Raw genomic sequence first — 16,903 nt, forward strand, 5'->3', positions numbered from 1 at the left:
GAACAGACACTCGAGAAATCTCGGGGACTGGAGAGAGAGAGAAGGAACGGCGGCACCCGAAGGCAGCCACCCCGGGGCGCACGTGAGCCCCCTGCAGGTACGCCCCCTGCAGGTATGCGGCGGTACGCGGGCGTCTGCCGCCTGTTTTGCTGCGTTCACTGGAGGCGGGGCGGGACTTTCCGACGTTGCTGCGACCCTCGTTGAGTCACTCCCGCGGCTGCTGAGTCTGTCCTTCTGCACATTCGCCGGCGTTTCCTCCCCAGCCCCCGCCCCCAGAAACGTGGGTGCTGGCCCACCCTTTCCCGACGCACGCACCAGGCTTCCACGGACGTCTCCGTGGAGAGAGCCGTGCCCACCCCCAACGTGCTCCCAGAGGAGAGGGGCTGCAGGCGGGGCTCCCGGGCAGGGCGAGGGTGAAGAATGGCGGGAGTGTTTTTGGGCCCCCGATTCATGTCCCCACTGTGCCCCTCCGGTGGGCTGTGTCCAGGGCACATCCCGACACACCCCGAACCCCAGCTCCCCAGTGCAGGGCTCTCTGGAATGCTGACGCCGCACCACCAGCAGGGGGCGCCGTTAGGATCCAGGGAGAGGGGAGACGGCAGCCTCCCGGGGACTCTGGGCCCACACATACACATCGCTGAGTTCGGGGTGCCTGCTTGCCGGAAGCCTGCTTTGGTGGGGATCGCCACTGCCCACAGCCGATGGAGGAGCAGTCCTGCCCAGCCACGCATGCCCCCCAAGAGCCTCCCTGCTGGGGACGGGCACGCCTCGCTCGGAGCCCGGTGGCCAGAGACCCGTGAGGATCTCGCTTGAACGTAGATGCAAAAATTCTCACTGAAGTGTTAGCGAGTCAATCCCGACGATAATAAAAAGGAAATACAGCAGGAGAAAGTTGCATTTACCCCGGGAATGCAAGGCTGCTTCGCCGTCTGAACAGCAGGTAGGGAGCCCTCCCCCCACTACTGTATAGTTACCTCGCGACAGATGCAGAAAAAGCACTGAGCACCCTGGCTGGCGTGGCTCAGTGGATTGAGCTTGGGCTGTGAACCAAAGTGTCACAGGTTCGATTCCCAGTCAGGGCACATGCCTGGGTTGCAGGCCACGGCCCCCAGCAACTGCACATTGATGTTTCTCTCTCTTTCTCCCTCCCTTCCCTCTCTAAAAAATAAATAAAGTCTTTTTTAAAAAAGCACTGAGCAAAACTCACCATCTATTCAAGACAAACGTGTTCAGCAAACTAGGAACAGAAAGCAGCTTCCTTAACCTGATAAAAAGTCACCTACAAAAACCAACAGCTGCCACCATACGCCACGAGGAGGGGCTGCAGGCTGCCCCCCGGGATCAGGACGAGGCAGGGATGGTCTCTCCCCCACTCCTGTTCACTCCCCACTGGACTGGAGTCCGGCCACTGCCATAAGGCGAGAAAAAGAAGTAAAACGCCTCCGGATTAGAAAGAAGATATAAAACTGCCTTCACCTGCAGATGGCAATAGTGGCTACATAAAAAAATCTTATAGAACCTACAATAAAAGCTCTGGGAACTATAAACGCGTTTATTAGCAAGGTCGCAAGAGACAAGATTAATATACAAATAAAACAAAACTGTATTTCTATGTCCTAGCCACCAACATCCAGAAATTTAAAAAATGTGTACACGCCACCTGTGGTGGCTTTGAGAAGCGAGGAGTACTTAGAGGTAGATGTGCCATGGCCGTGTACGGCCTGTACACGGAAAACCTCCAGGTGCCGCTGAGAGAAACATGTCCAGCCCCACGTGAAGAGAGACACACGCTGTCACCAGGGATTAGGGGGCTCAGTGTTGTTAAGATGTCAGTTTTCCCTAAATTGATCTACATATTCAATTACAACCTCAATCAACATCTCAGCAGACTTTTTTTTTTTTTTGGTAAAAATGGACAAGATTATTTTAAAAAGCATATGGAAATGCAAAGGACCAGAGCAGCCAGGACAACCCTAGAACAAACAAAACATCATCGAGGTGAAGGGCTCGACCGTGTGGCCCGAGGGCCCACTGGGACGCCGCGGCAGCCGGGACAGCGCGGTGTGGGCGCTGTCCGCACACAGTGACGGACCCAGAGCCCGAAAGTGGACTCGCGCACACCACCACCTGGTTCTCGGCAAGGGCGATGCACTCGGTGCAGAAAGGGCAGCTGGTTCACAAAGGGCGCTGGAACACGTGGACACTCACGTGTTAAAAACAAACAGGCACCATGACAAAAAAAATGGCCCAAACGAAAGAACAGATCAAAGCTCCAGAAGAAATACAACTAAGCGAGGAAGAGACCACCAAGCTATCAGATGCACAGTTCCAAACACTGGTGATCAGGATGCTCACAGAAATGGGTGAGTATGGTCACAAAAGAGAGGAAGACGTGAAGGCTATGCAAAGTGAAATAAAGAAAAATAAAGGAAAGGGAAGCAACAGTGATGGGAAGGAAACCGGGACTCAAATCAACAATTCGGAGCACAAGGCAGAAATAAACATTCGACCAGAACAGAATGAAGAAAGAAAAATTCAAAAAAATGAGGAGAGGCTTAGGGACCTCTGGGACAACTTTAAACGTTCCAACATCCTAATTATAGGGGTGCCAGAAGGAGAAGAGAAAGAGCAAGAAATGGAAAACTTATTTGAATAAATAATGAAAGAAAACGTCCCCAATTGGCAAAGGAAATAGACTTCCAGGACATCCAGGAATCTCAGAGAGTCCCAAAGAAGCTGGACCCAAGGAGGAACACACCAAGGCACATCATAATTACATTAGCCAAGATTAAAGACAAGGAGAGAATCCTAGAAGCAGCAAGAGACAAGGAGACAGTTACCTACAAAGGAGTTCCCATTAGACCATCAGCTGATTTCTCCAAAGAAACCTTGCAGGCAAGAAGGGGCTGGAGAGAAGTATTCCAAGTCATGGAAGGCAAGGACCTACATCCCAGACTGCTCTATCCAGCAAAGCTATCATTTAGAATGGAAGGGCAGATAAAGTGCTTCTCAGACAAGGTCAAGTTAAAGGAGTTCATCATCACCTAACCCTTAGTATATGAAATGTTAAAGGGACTTATCCAAGAAAAAGAAGATAAAAAATATGAACAGTAAAAGGGCAACAAACTCACAGTTATTAACAACCAAACCTAAAACAAAAACAAAAACAAGAACAAAAACAAAAACAAACTAAGCAAACAACTAGAACAGGAGCGGAATCACAGAAACGGAGATCACATGGAGGGTTATCCACAGGGGAGTGGGAGGGGGAGGGGGAAGGTACAGAGAATAAGAAGCATAGATGGTAGGTGGAAAATAGACAGGGGGAGGTTAATAACAGTATAGGGAATGGAGAAGCCACAGAACCTGTGTGTACGACCCGCAGACATGAACTGAAGGGGGGAATGCAGGAGGGAGGGGGTGTGCAGGGCAGAGGGGAATAAAGGGGGGAAATGGGACAACTGTAACAGCATAATCAGTAAAATATATTAAAGTAAAAATAAAATAACACAAACAGTAACGTTGACTCCCACCTTGCACCACGGCAACAGGAAGGAAAGCACCCGGCGTGGATCAGGGCCCCACTCGAGGTGTGGACACCTGCAGAGGTGGCAGGGGAGGACAGGAGGGGCCTCGCCCGGGCACTCCGGGTCGGGGGAGCCACCCCACGCGTGACATCCAAACCACGCCCCCTGCGAGAGTGAAGCCACACGCCGGACTTCACAACCGAAAAGCCCCTGAGGCTGCAAAGGCAGTGTTACGAGAGTAGTGGGTCTCCTCCAGGACACCAGAGTCACCGCCCACCCGCTGTCCCTTCTGCTCAGGGGCCAGCCCGAGCCCCCGCCTCCGGTCCGTACAAACCTTCAACGGACCAGCTGCAGACGCTCTGCAGGCCGGGCAGGGCCAGGCCGGGCAGGGCCGGGCCGGGCCGACCGACCTCCGGCCTGCCCGAGATTTGGCGACACCAGCAGAGGCCGCCCCGGAGGCGCCTGCAGGAGCTCCAGACAGTCCGGGGGACACTTCCGTCAGACGTGGACAGGCATTTGCAGCTCCAAGCATTTCAACAGGAGAAAGGGGCCACGAAAGTCAAAGATAAAACGTTTCTCCTGCACCAGCGGGGTCCCTGGGGCGGCCGCCCAGGGGACCTCAGACACGGCCGAACCTCAGATGACTCCCGGAGGGCCGGGCCCAGCCTGAGGCCTGTGTGTCCTGGAGCCCCGCCCAGGCCACCGGACAAGGAGGGCCCGGGGGCCCCGGGGTCCAGCTCGGGGGCCCCGTCCCCTGGAAGTCTCTGCTTCTCCCAGCCTGTGTGAGTGTCTGCAGTCGCGATGCGGCACCGGCCCGGAGCAACACACTGAGTACACACGTGTACACACGTGCCCCGTGAGCATGAAGACGTGTTCCCGCAAAGCCCCCACACCACCTGGAGAGGGAACTCTCGGACACTGCTCTCGGAGAGGCTGCATGGTTGGGGACCCCCTGGCAAAACCGGGGCACCGCAGCAGCAGCGGCTGCCCCGGGGAGGGGGAAGGGGGCAGGGCGGACGCCACGGCCCTGCAGGTCTCGGGGTTTGAATCGGGCGGGGCAACCGAACGACATGTTCCTCATTCGTCTGCGGGGGGCTCGCGTGGGGTCTGCTGTTGTGCCTTCCACACGCTTATGAGCAAAAATAGGGACAAAAGACGGGGCTCTCGGACGGCCCTACCGCTGGGTCTGCACAGCCAGAACGCTCCTCCGAATGGGGATTCCTCAAGCCCCTGCACAGACGCCCTTTTCTGAAGCTCAGCCTTGGAGACTAGGCGCCCCCCCCCGGCAAACCCGATCACACGTGCAGCTCGGCGGGGGAGGGGGAGAGACGGCGCAGGAGATGCTGGGAGGACTCGGCGGCCCACTGCCGCCGGGCACAGGCGGCTTCTGCGGGGCTGGGTCCCGGTGACCCTGACCCTGACCGCGCGGACCTCCCGGGCTGCTTCCCCGCAGTGGACGACGTCTCTGCCGGGGGGGGCGGGGGGGGGGGGCCGCTGTTCGCCAGGCAACGCGGCGGCCTCTCCGCGCTGATGTCCACGGTGCGCTCTCAGCAGCCAGCGCGGCCAAGAGGTTTAATTAGCCCGAGAGGGAGCAGTCTGACGCTCTCCAGCAGGAAGCACGCACTCCAAAGGGCGCCGTGGACGAAGAATCGGGCGGTGGTCTCGAGGGGGCGCAAACCCCCGCCGGGGGTGTCTGGCAAGCACAGGTGTGGGGGCGGCGGGTGGGCGTCCTGGACGCCCCCACCCCCGACGGCGACCTCTGAAGCGGCAGCTCTCCGGCAGTGTCCCCGAGACCAGCAAAAACGTGCGTCACATCAGCTCAACCGAGAAAGGCCGCATCAGAGAGAACTGGACTTGGGGGAAGGCCTAGGAGGCCAGCGAGGACCCTGTCGAACCGCCCCCCCAAGGCCATCTGGGCACCCCTGATCCCCATGTGGGAGACACCCTTGCTGCCCAGCAGCCGAGGGAGACACTCTAGCTAAGCCCAGAGCACCAGCGTGGGGCACCCACCGCCCAACCATCCAGCTGGTGAGACCCAAGGGGGACGAGAGTGGCGGCACAGTCCCCAGTCACAACTGGCCCTGGGCTTGGACATCACCCCTCCCAGCCTGTGTGACCTCACGAAGACCCCCGGCCCGCCCTGCGCCTCAGTCTCCCCACGTGGGAACGGAGACCGGTGTGCGTGGTGACTACAGCCTTCCTGCGAGAAGAACGGAGCCCGGCCCGGAGTCCGCGCTCACAGCTGCCCATCGACACCGCGGAGGAGGAGAGTGAACAAAGTTTGCACGCTCACTTCACAGACAAAGGCCGGCATGGTGGGGCGTACCTCGAGCAGTGCCCACCCCCACCCCACCCCCACTCGGCCAGAAAGGGCGCGGCGCTCTGGGCCCCAGCGACTCGAGCAGAGGCACATCTCCTGGAGCCGAGTCCCTGCAGGCACCCAGGGGTCTGAGATCCCCGGCACCCGGGGGTGGGGGCAGGGCCGAGCAGCAGTGACAGAAAGGGCTGTCACCAAATTCACGGGGCGGAGGCCTGACCCCGCGCACTCAGGGCTTCCTCACCCTGATGAGTGCATCGCTTCCCCATCACTCAGCGCCTCACGGGACGACAGCCAGGATGAGAGAGGAAGTCATCCCGGCCCCATCACGGCCAGCAAGATGGCGCCAAATTAAATCTGGCCGTCAATGGGGCCGTCAATATTTAATTTACTCATTTGCAGGTGGCAACGCAGCCCTGGAGACGCCATTGTTTAATGACAGAGATGGCGGGATTTATGTGGGGTGGAGACCCGGCCGCCTCTGCCGTGGATGCCCAGGGAGTTCCGGGGGCTGGACTTGACCCTGGGGGGCTGTTGGGCCGGCCCAGGGCAGTGGCTCCTACTTTCGGAACCAACTTGGCCCTTTGTGGAAACAGGAAACGCCAAGAAGTGAGGGGTGGAGGGTCCTGCCGAGTGGCGGGTCCGCCCTGCGGATCCCCAGCCTCCCTCACCTGGTCTCCCAGGGAGCCAGGGCCGGAGAAACGACTCCACCGAGCGGCACCGCAGGTGCTCTGGACCCATCAAGAGTGCCACCCTCCTCCTCCTCCCACGGGTGGGAGCTGTACCTGCTGGCCGTGGCCCCCACGGCGGTCCCACAGCCTCGGCCAGGTGAGCACGCCCCCCCCCCCCCGGGATCCACCCCCAGCCCGCAAGCCCACCAGCAAGGACGCCTGCTTCCTCCCCTGGCCCACAGCCGCCACCTGGCCTGGCCGGGCCTCTGGCCTTCTGCAAAGGGACTGGTTCCCACAGGCCAGGCCGGGCACATGGCCACGCAGCGCCTGCCGGGCCCTGTCGTGAGTTGCGGAGCTGGACCACGTGCCTCGCAGACACGAACTCTCTTTGAAAGGTCGTTCACCCCTCCTCCTCCTAATGTTTTTACGTTTGGACACTTTAGCCTGGTACTCCTTTTCATCATCTTGTCCGAAGGAAGGGGGGACACGAGACACAAAGGGGTCTGGGACCTGGACCTGGCTGGACAGACGGCTTCCCGGGGGGCAGAGGGGGCAGAGAGGGCAGTGGTGGCCCATGTTGATCGCCCCACGCCCCCCATGAGGGCGGTTTGGGGTGCTCTGGGCAGAGCCGGCACACGGCCCGAGGCTCACGGACCCTCGCTCCATCAGCCAACAAACACCGATGCCCTTCACGTCTGCTGGCTCTCGGGGACCGACCTCCTCCCGGGGCCTCCCCTCCCCAGAGCAGTACACACCAGGCCGCGTGTGTGTCTGTCCCCAGAGAGGGAGCTCCTCGCACAGACCACGGGGCCCCGCACAGGCCCAGGCTGCGGGGCAGGAGGCTGCCCGGAGAGACGGACAGGTGGCCACCGAGCATCCCAGCTTCCAAGGGCAGAAGCCAGGGGAACCAGGTGCTGGCAGGATGGTGTAAGTGGTAACTTCAGTGCATCGTTGGAGGCCAAGTGTGGACTAGACTGAGTTAAAAACTCCTGGGGGCCCCCAGGTTCATGGGTTTCACCTCCAGGACCCACCAGGTTCTCCCAGTGAAGCCTGGGGAAGAATCCTCATGTGTGTAACTGCGGGGTGGGGTGGGGTGGAGGAGCAGGTGACCAGTCTGAAACACACCTAACACACAGCAAGCACCCGCCGAGTTCCCAGGTCGGGCGAGGCGCTGTGAGAGTGGGGGCGGGGCACCATAGGAGGGGGTTGTGTGGCTCCTGCTCCCAGAGGTGTGCAGCCAGCTGAGGAAGACCTGGCCTAGCCCTGCAAAGTCAGGAAAGACTTCTCGGAGGAGGTGCAACATCAGTTCCTAAAGCATTAGCAGGAATAAGCCAGGAGGAGGCAGGGAAGAACAACACGGGTAGAATTAAACACAGAGACAAAAGCCGATGGGTGTGTCTGGGACACTGATGAGCCCCCCAAGTCTGCAGCTTAGGGGCTGGGGCCTGGGTCCCTGGACCCTGGAGGAGGAGGACCCTGCAACCTTGGCTCAGGAGCACTGAAGCTTTGGGCTGGGATCACAGCAGGAGAAGGAACAGGAGTAACAATCCATCAGCTCCATCCCTGGCCCTGGAGCACTGGCGTGTGATGCCGTGAGCACACACGTGTGCGCAAGTGTGGGGTTCGGCATGATCATACCTGACATGAGCCCTGTGTGCGTGCTCACGTACACCACCCACACGCCCCAATGCTCCATGGCTGCATGGCACCAAGTCCCACACCCACACGACCTACACTGAGCCAACAGAGGGTCACCCCCAGGCCCCATCCCCAACCCTGCAGCCGTGGCCTGGCGTTGACCAGCGTGCATCCAACCGAGCCAGCCACGGAAGGAGAGCATGTGATCTCCAAAGGGCAGGCACCCTTCTGCCCGAGCCGGCCCCCGACCCCCTGTTCAAATCAGAGCTGCCACGCGTGGGTACGCCGTGGACTCAGTGAGCCGGCGAGGTGCAGGACACAGCGCTGACCGGCTTGTCCTGACTGGCGGTATGACGTCCTCTGTGGTCTTGAGACTGTAGATCCCGGGACACAGCTCAGGGCCTAACCGCGTGCGGGGCAAGTACATAAGTAAAAAAGGAATGTGATGTAACACACGGGTGCTGCGGGGGCCAGCAGCAGGCGCCCTGCAGTTCAGAGTGGAGAGAACGTGGACCTTCCCGTGGCCGTTCCTTTCCCCAGGCACAGGGCCCCCACCTGGTCACGCTCCTGGCCGGTGACTCCCCATCCTCTGCCGCCGCCCCTGCTCCCCTACCCACACACTCGGGGGGGGCCTTGCTGCTCACTTCACTCACTGAGGAAAGACAGAGAACTTTCTAGAAGCCACCACCACCACTGCCAGCTCTCTACCCCCTAAAGGGCATCAGGACACCCTTCTCTCCAGGGACTCAGGGTCAAGGGCCCGGGCTCCTGGCGGGCACCTGTTTGGCCTCGCCCCTCCTCCGGTCACCTGGAGGCTGGTCCTGAGTGGGAAGTGCAGGTGGAGGGCAGGCAGGTGCTCCTGCCCCCCCCCCGCACCCCCCTACCCTGTACCTGCTGCCCAATCACACAGGGAGCAGAACTGGTGGGGCGCCCGGCTCACCCCAGTCCCCTTGACCACCCTTTCAGCTGAGTGGACGCTTCACAGAGGCCCACGTGCCAGCCCCACGTGTGCTGCCTGAGGGAGCCCCTCCCCTCAACAGCACGGGGTTATATGTAACCAGAGAGAGGACCACTCTCGGAGCCCGGAGCACACGCTGGGCACCGTCACAGCAGCTTCCCCGACGCGCCTCCCCTACAAGGAAGACAGGAGGGAGCCGAGGCTCCGGAGCCCCAGGGGGCTGGCCCGAAGCCGCACAGCCAGGAAGGCCGAGAGGCAGGAGCCGAGCCGGGTCTCCGGCCGCAAAGCCGCCCGCCCGCCCGCCCGCCCGCCCGCCCGCCTCGGCGAGGGGCGCGCACCCAGCGCCAACGCGGAGCCCGCGGGGCGCTGTCCGTGGTGCTGAACCAGCGCGGCCCGCTGTCCTCGCGCGGGGGAGCCAGCGCTCCGTCCCACCTTGCCCAGGAGAGGGCGCTAATCAGTTTTGCTTTATTTCCAGAATTTACATCGATTAAAACAGAACTTTTAAAATGTGGCCTTGGTGCTATATATTAGGGGGAAAAAAGACACCGTATGACATGAGCTCCACAACTGGCACACCTCACACACTTCTGACCATTCCGTCTTGTTGTGGAAAGGTACAACTTCTTTCCTCCGGGAAGCTGGGGGTCCCCTGTCCCTGGGGGCTGGACGACCAAGGGCAGCCCTGACCTCTGTCCACCCGCCCTGAAGCCCAGGACCTCACTGTGGTTTGAGGCAGGACATGCCACGCCCACAGGCTCACTCTAAAAATGTGCGCATGTCTTAGGTACCGAGGAGACGGCAGGGATGATTAAATGCGCACACCGTCCGGAGAGGAACACCATCTGTGCGCGGCGCCCGGCCTAACAAAGGAACGGACGGCAGCCTTGAGGTGCCTCTGCGTGCCCTCCCCTCCTCCATGCGCAGGTAACCACGGGTTTGCACACCGTTCCGTGACTTTGTAGCTCACTAAATATGTTTGTCAGAAAGTGCATTCCTTTGTTCTGCGTGGTTCAAACGTCAGACACAGGCAATCGTACCCGAGTACTGCGCCACCCCCTTTGCGGACTCGACTGCAGGTGCCTGAGGTTCCCGGTTGTCACCACACGCGCCTGGCTCGTGCCTGGCACAGCCCCACAGTGCGAGCAGGGGCCTGCTTACCCGCCCCCGGTGGCGGTGTCTCGTTCCCACCGCGTCTGTCTGTCTGGCTGGCGGCCGGGAGCCTGCCGGTGTCCTGCGAAAAGGCTTCACTGAGGCGAACACTCACACCTAGAAGTGGGTTTCTGGTCACCGGACGTGCATGTCTGACTTCAGCTTCCCCAGCGGACTCCACACTGTTTTCTAACCTCTCCGACTCCCGCCCACAGGCACCGTGTGGGAGTTCCGCTGGCCCCGGCTGCCCAGCCCCGGGCACTGCCAGCACACGCCACGGGTGCCCGTCCGACACGGGTGGGGCTGGGCGTCTTCTCACGTGTGCTCAACGATTCGTTTCCTCTTCTGGAAGGCCCCTCAGCCACCCCCCGCCCAGCTGCCACAGGACAGCCCTGGACCAGGGTTTCAGCCCAGGGGCCTGAGCACGAGGCGCTGGGGACTGGACGGTCACTGTCCTGCGTGGCTGTGGAGGGAGGTGGGCTCGCCCACGGCTGCGCCTGGGCCTGGGAGGAGAGCGAACACCCACAGCTGACGGCTGACCATTCCCTTTGCTGCCCCCGTCCCGACTGTTACAACCCTTAAACTGAAGTCACACTGAAGTCCAGAAAGGGCGTTCTCAAGCTGTCTCCCCAGCACCCCGCCTCGTGGACGCGGACAGCGCTGAACCACAGCCCCCGGCTGGGAAGACCATGTGTGTCTCACTCTGCTGCACCCACGGGCCCGGGCCAGGCCTGGACCTGAGGACCCCCCGATGGTCTGGGGGCTGCGAGGGGCTGTGATCAGGGCTGCCCCTCTGAGCAGCCTGGCGGGTGCTGCCGCTGGGGCCACGTCCGGGAGCACCCCCACCTACGGACCCGGCGTCTGCAGGAACCTGATCTCCCTGAGGCTGCTGGGATGCGCCCAGTGTGCCATGTGTGTGCTTGCAAAGTCTCACTTAGCACTTTTCTTCCTTTTAAAACCGAGACAAGGCCCTGGCTGGTGTGGCTCAGTGGACTGAGTGCTGGCTTGCAGGTCAAAGGGTCGCTGGTTTGATTCCCAGTCAGGGCACATGCCTGGGTTGCAGTTCAATCCTCGACCCGGGGTCAATGAACCCCTAGTCTGGTGGTGTGTACGGCCCCTGGTAGGGGAGCGCAGGGGAGGCAGCTGACAGATGTTTCTCTCCTGCATCAGTGTCTCTCTCCCTCCCCCTTTCCCTTCTTCTCTCTCTAACAGCAACGAAGAGAAGTGTCCTTGGGTGAGGAATAAAAAATCCACTTTCTGGCAAATGGGTCAGCGGCATTTACTCTGTCCACCAAGTGGAAGCAGCACCCCCGTCCAGTTCCGAACGTTGCTAACGCCCCACAAGACGCAGCTGGCTTTCCGCAGCAGGACGTGCACGCCCCCGCAGGACGTGCGCGCCCCCACCGGAAGGGACTCTGGGAGCTCCTGGCGGGGGCGGGGGCGGGGGCGGGGGCGGGGGCGGGGGGCGGGCAGGCTGCACCGTGGGCGTCCCCACCCCTCCCCCGCCCTCGTCCAAAGTCACCAACGCTGCTTGTCGAGCTAACCTAGCCCAGTCCCCGGTGACCCCTAAGTCCGTGGGGCACCTTCAGCGTTAGCGGGCGCCCACCGCGGACCAACACACACGTGGCCGCGGCGGCCTCGCTGCAGCCCTGGCTGAGCCCGGGGCAGGGCGCCGGCCCGGAGGAGCCGTGCTGGCATCGGGTGGTGCTGGGGTCGAGCCCCGCAAAGACAGGAGTCGGGGACAAAGGCCTCGGCCGCTGCTGTCGTCAGCGGTGCCAGCTCAGGGCGGCCGGGAAGGCTCCAGCGCCCCAAGGTCAGGCCGGCCGCCGGGCACACGACGCGCTCACTGCGCTTGAAGCAGGCGGGCCGTGCGCATGCGTCTCTGCGAAGTGGCTCATTGGCTGTTGTTACTCAGAGGAGCCCACGACTGGGCCGGGGACCTGCGCCCCCCCGGGGGGGGGGGGCAGTCCCTTTGCAGGGGTGGAGCGCCCTCCCAGTCTCCCCCGGACCAGGAGGCACATCTGTCACCCTGCACTGCCACCCAGAGTCATCAGCACAGCTAATTACTGCTAATTGTAATATCGTTTCTGTCTTGCCGCTAATACATTTAGACTTGCTAATCAAATCAAACCGTCCGCCTTGCCGGGCTGCTTCCAAATAAACATTTCTGCAAAGCGAGAAATAAATAAATAACTCCCCAGCTTTGTTCTCTCTGCTCCGTGGCTGCCGTCTGCAGAGACGTGGGGGGGGGGGGGGTCATCCCTGTGTCCCCGAGACCGAAGGCTACAGGGAATCTGACGTGGAACGGCCCAAGGCTTCCAGAGGAGGAGGCCGAGGGGAACAGACACCGGGCACGGGGAGGCAGGGACCGAGGTCAGCAGGATTCAGGGAGGGAGGACGGAGGGACAGAACCGTCACAGCTGGGCCCTCGCCATCTGTCAGCCACTTCACCCGGGCCGTGCCCTCCCTCTCAGGGCCTCAGTCTCCTGTGGCCCCTGGCTGGGCTGGGGGGCTCCTCCTCAGCACGGTCAGACCTCGGGGCTCGCCCCCTTCGCTCACCGAGTTCAGCGCCGGGGCCCTGTGTTGCTGGCCTGTCTCCCAGCACCGCGCCCAGGGCCTGGCCCGTGGCAGGTGGTCGGGACCTGGCTGGTGGACACACGAACAGACCCCCCCCCCCCCAATCTGCCAACAAGGAGACCCGGCTGCCCAGAGGTGCTCAGGGAGCGCCCAGCAAGGGGCGGGGCCTCGGCGCCAGTTCCTCCCGGGGAGGCCCGGCCCCGCACCCGCTCCCTGGGAAGGTGGGGGCGGGCGGCCCGAAGCAACAGGGCACGGGGACCAATAGGAAACGCGAAGGGCTCCGGGCACCAGGCTCAAGGACGCGCCGGAGTGTTTCTGAGAATCTGGAGTGGGAACCGACAAGAGGTCGCCCAGGAACGCAACTTCGCAGAAACGCACCCAGTTTCTATAGCAATGCTGCGGAGGACCTTCCGCGCCCTCACCCCGCCAGCGCCCCTCCCCCGCCGCGGAGGAGGGGCCCCTGCTACACGGGGGTGGGGGCCGGGACCACGGAGCGCCCAACCACGGCCCTGCGTGGGCTCCCTCTGTGTGCGGCGATGCCACCCGCCCCGACAGGGCAGGAGGGTGCTGGCTGGACAGGCAAGCCTCAGCTGGCTCTGCCGGCCGGGCCTAGACCGAGTCGCTGGCGGCGCACTCCCAGCCTCGGAGTGGCGACCCAGACCGGAGGGAGGCGCTCTGTCTGGGGCCCCGCCCTCTCCGCCTCCCGCCAAGCTTCCTCTCCTCTCGTTGCAGAAGCGAGTGAGTGAGTGAACAAACGAACATACAAATGAACGGAGCCAGCCGACTGCAACCGTGGGGTGGGGGTGGGGGAGCCCTCCCACGGCGGCTGCAGGGCAGGGAGAGCGAGGAGGACAGAGGGTCCTGTGCTCTGAGCTGGGATGAGCTATCACCTCGGGACACGCTCAGAGACTGGACTATTACACCCATTTTACAGATGAGGAGGCCGAGGCCCGAAGGTCATCCAGCCGCTGAGAGAGGGTGCAGCGTGGCCAGCAAGGTGGGGGGACTCTGAACCCGTGCGCTGCCCACTCCCAAGCGGTTCCGGGCAGCCCAGCGGGCCCTCCAGCGAGTGTCCCCCGCCCCCTGTATCTCGCAGCCCCTGTGAGTGACCCCCCCCCCCCGCCCCATGCCCCCCTCCCGAGCAGGAAAACGAGAGGCATGTCTGGCATCCAAGAGGCCGTGGGTTTTCATTAATTTCAGGCTGTGTGTTTCGGCGACTGTACGTAACAAGGTTTGCAGAGGGCACTTATTAAAATTGTGATTTTTATCTAGAAATCGATGTATCTTTTAGGTAACTCATTAGGGGTGAGTGCGGATTACAGATGCCACAGGTTCCGGGTCGGGAAGGAGGCCCCAGAGGGCCCCCCACCCCCCGCACCTGCAGCCATCAGTGGCCCAGGGACAACTCCAAACCTGGGGGCAGCAGGCGCAGGCTGGTCCCCACACCCCGCGCCAGAGGGCAGGAGGCAGGGAGGCTTGCTCGGTTGTCTTCAGCACTTTCTCTGTTTGCTTTTCTCGTTTCTTTAGAGAAATAAGTTTCCTCAGTGGATTGAGCATGAGCTGCGAACCACAGCATCGCAGGTTCGATTCCCAGTCAGGGCACATGCCTGGGTTGCAGGCCATAGCCCCCGGCAACCGCACATTGATGTTTCTCTCTCTCTCTCTCTCTTTCTCCCTCCCCTCTCTAAAAAATAAGTAAATAAAATCTTTTTAAAAATCTTTAAAAAATTTTTAAAAAGAAACATTATGAAGTAAGTTTCAAGACCCTAAGAAAATCGACGCAGGCGGACAGAAACGTCTGCCGGTCACGTGACGCTAGTGACGACAGTCGAACATCACAGACCATTTCACACTGTCCCCCCCGCCCTCCTTTCGCCTCTTCATGAAGACGCCGCACGACCGATATGGGGTGCAGTCCGGAATCGTGACGACAAAGCCACGTGCATAGGCCTTCAGAGCTTATAGATGCCATCACTCCCACTTTACAGGTGGAAAAACTGAGGTTCAGAGGTTCCCATGCCTCACTCTAGTGTGCAAGGTGAGGTGTCCGAGGACCTGCGGCTGAGCCCCGCTTCCGTGTCCCAATCCCCCCAATCCTTCCTCGAGTTCAGCAAGGAACGACCATCAACTTCCCCAAATCACCAGCATTGTGTTAATAACCGTTATTACCACCCCACTGCTACCACCATCACTAGCCACATCACACCACCATCATTATCACCGCCATCACCATCACCATCAAAAAAGGAAACATCTCCCCCATAAGGGCTGAAGAAGCTGCCACCCACGCCTTTCCACTTTGCTGGGCGGCCAGGAAAAGGCTCAGCCTCCCTAGAGCCTTGGTTCTCGCCCTTTGGGGTTCCAGAACCTTGTGGGGAGCATGTCCCACACACTCCCGGGCCCAGGGGTGGAGCCTCTGGTTCACAGCACGGGGCGGCTCCAGGTGCCTGCTGGCAAACGGAGCTCCCAGGGGAGTCCAGGGACAGGCTCTGGGGACCCGAGTGAAGGTCCGTCCAATCAGGGCCTGGGTCTCCGCGAAGCCTGGAAACACTGTGACCGAGACTGAAGAGTCCCCTGAGAGTTAAATGCTACACAGTGAGTGTGATAAGCAGTGATTACGTCAGTGAAAGTACGCAACATATATGCTACTTACGAGGGGGGATCCCAAAAACTGTAATTACCTTCAGGAGGGCAGGCCCCTTACAGTAAAGGCTCCTCCTGGTAGTGAGTGTCCTAGGAACCCATTTGGACCAGCGCACCAGCTGGTGTTGTGGTGAGAGGCGGTGTTCAGCTTCAGTGAAAAAAATTTTTCTTAGACTTTTTCAGCACGTTTGCCCATTTCATGACAGGTGATTTACGAGCGCACCTGCCCACACCACACTGAGTGTTCGGCAGTTTTTGACCAAAACAGCGTGAGTTCTGTGCAACTTTTTTTTTGGTTTCCCCAGATGAAAAAAGTCCTCCAACGGAAACATTTTGTTGAGGTGGAAGAGGTGAAACAAAAAATGGCAGAAGCCCTAAAAGGCATCAAGGTCCACAAGCTCAAACACCGTTTCGAGCCGTGGGGAGAGCGTCTCGACAGGTGTATTCCATCACAGGGAGAGAACTGTGAAGGTGGCTGAAGTCTGACCGTGTAAGAATAAATACACAATTTTTAATGAATGAATTCTGGTTTCTTTTTGGGCCCCCTCTGCATATACATCTTGCTCCATCGTTCATCCACTAAAATGTGTAGGTGGTGGGATTCTGTATCTTGTTGCTTTTTTTCACTTAAAGTTTTGATTTTTTTTAAAGAAGATTTTATTTATTTATTTTTAGAGAGAGGGGAAAGGAGGGAGAAAGAGAGGGAGAGAAACATCAATGTGTGGTTGCCTCTCAGGCACCCCCTACTGGGGACCTGGCCTGCAGCCCAGACATGTGCCCTGACTGGGAATTGAACCGGTGACCCCCTGGTTCACAGACTGGCACTCAATCCACTGAGCCACACCAGCCAGTGCTCAAGTTTTGATTTTCAAGAAAAATCATGTGTGCCCAGGCCGGGTAGCTCAACTGGTTGGAGCGTTGTCCCATACACCAAAAGGTTGTGGGTTTGATTCCCGGTCCAGGCACGTACCTGGGCTGTGGATTCAGTCCCAGTCAGGGTGTGTGTGGGAGGCAACCGACTAATGTCTCTCCCTCTCCCTCGCCCTCTCCCTCTCTCTTTCTCGCTCTTCCCAGCCGCCTTTTCTCTCTCTAAAATCAGTAAACATATCCTCAGGTGAGGATTAAAAAGAAGAAAGGGAAAATCACACCCTGTCTCCTCCTCCTGTGGTTCCCTTCCAGATCCTCAGCGTTCCCGCTGGCAGCCGCCGAAGCCGCGGCTCACACAGAGGAGGGACAGACAGTGTCCCCCGGGTGTGGACCTGGGACGTTGGAGACCTGCTAAGTGACAGACAGTAAATGTCACAAAATAACTGCAAAACAAGACACACGTGCCCGGGAAGAGCCCCAGTCTCTAAGGCACGCCAGGTGCGTTCTGGGCTTCGTGTCGTCTTGCAGAGCTCTGTGGGGGGCGTCCCGGCGGGGC

The 16,903-nt window shown here is 60.1% G+C and overlaps 1 protein-coding gene across 3 annotated transcripts in view; it reads right to left on the reverse strand.

Moving 5' to 3' along the window:
* PHF21B (PHD finger protein 21B) overlaps positions 1-16,903 on the reverse strand; it is a 60,095-nt gene that overhangs the window by 23,191 nt on the left and 20,001 nt on the right. The gene's annotated exons all lie outside the window — the stretch shown is intronic.

The sequence above is a fragment of the Phyllostomus discolor genome, chromosome 2 (assembly GCF_004126475.2).
Source record: "Phyllostomus discolor isolate MPI-MPIP mPhyDis1 chromosome 2, mPhyDis1.pri.v3, whole genome shotgun sequence".
NCBI lineage: Eukaryota > Metazoa > Chordata > Mammalia > Chiroptera > Phyllostomidae > Phyllostomus > Phyllostomus discolor.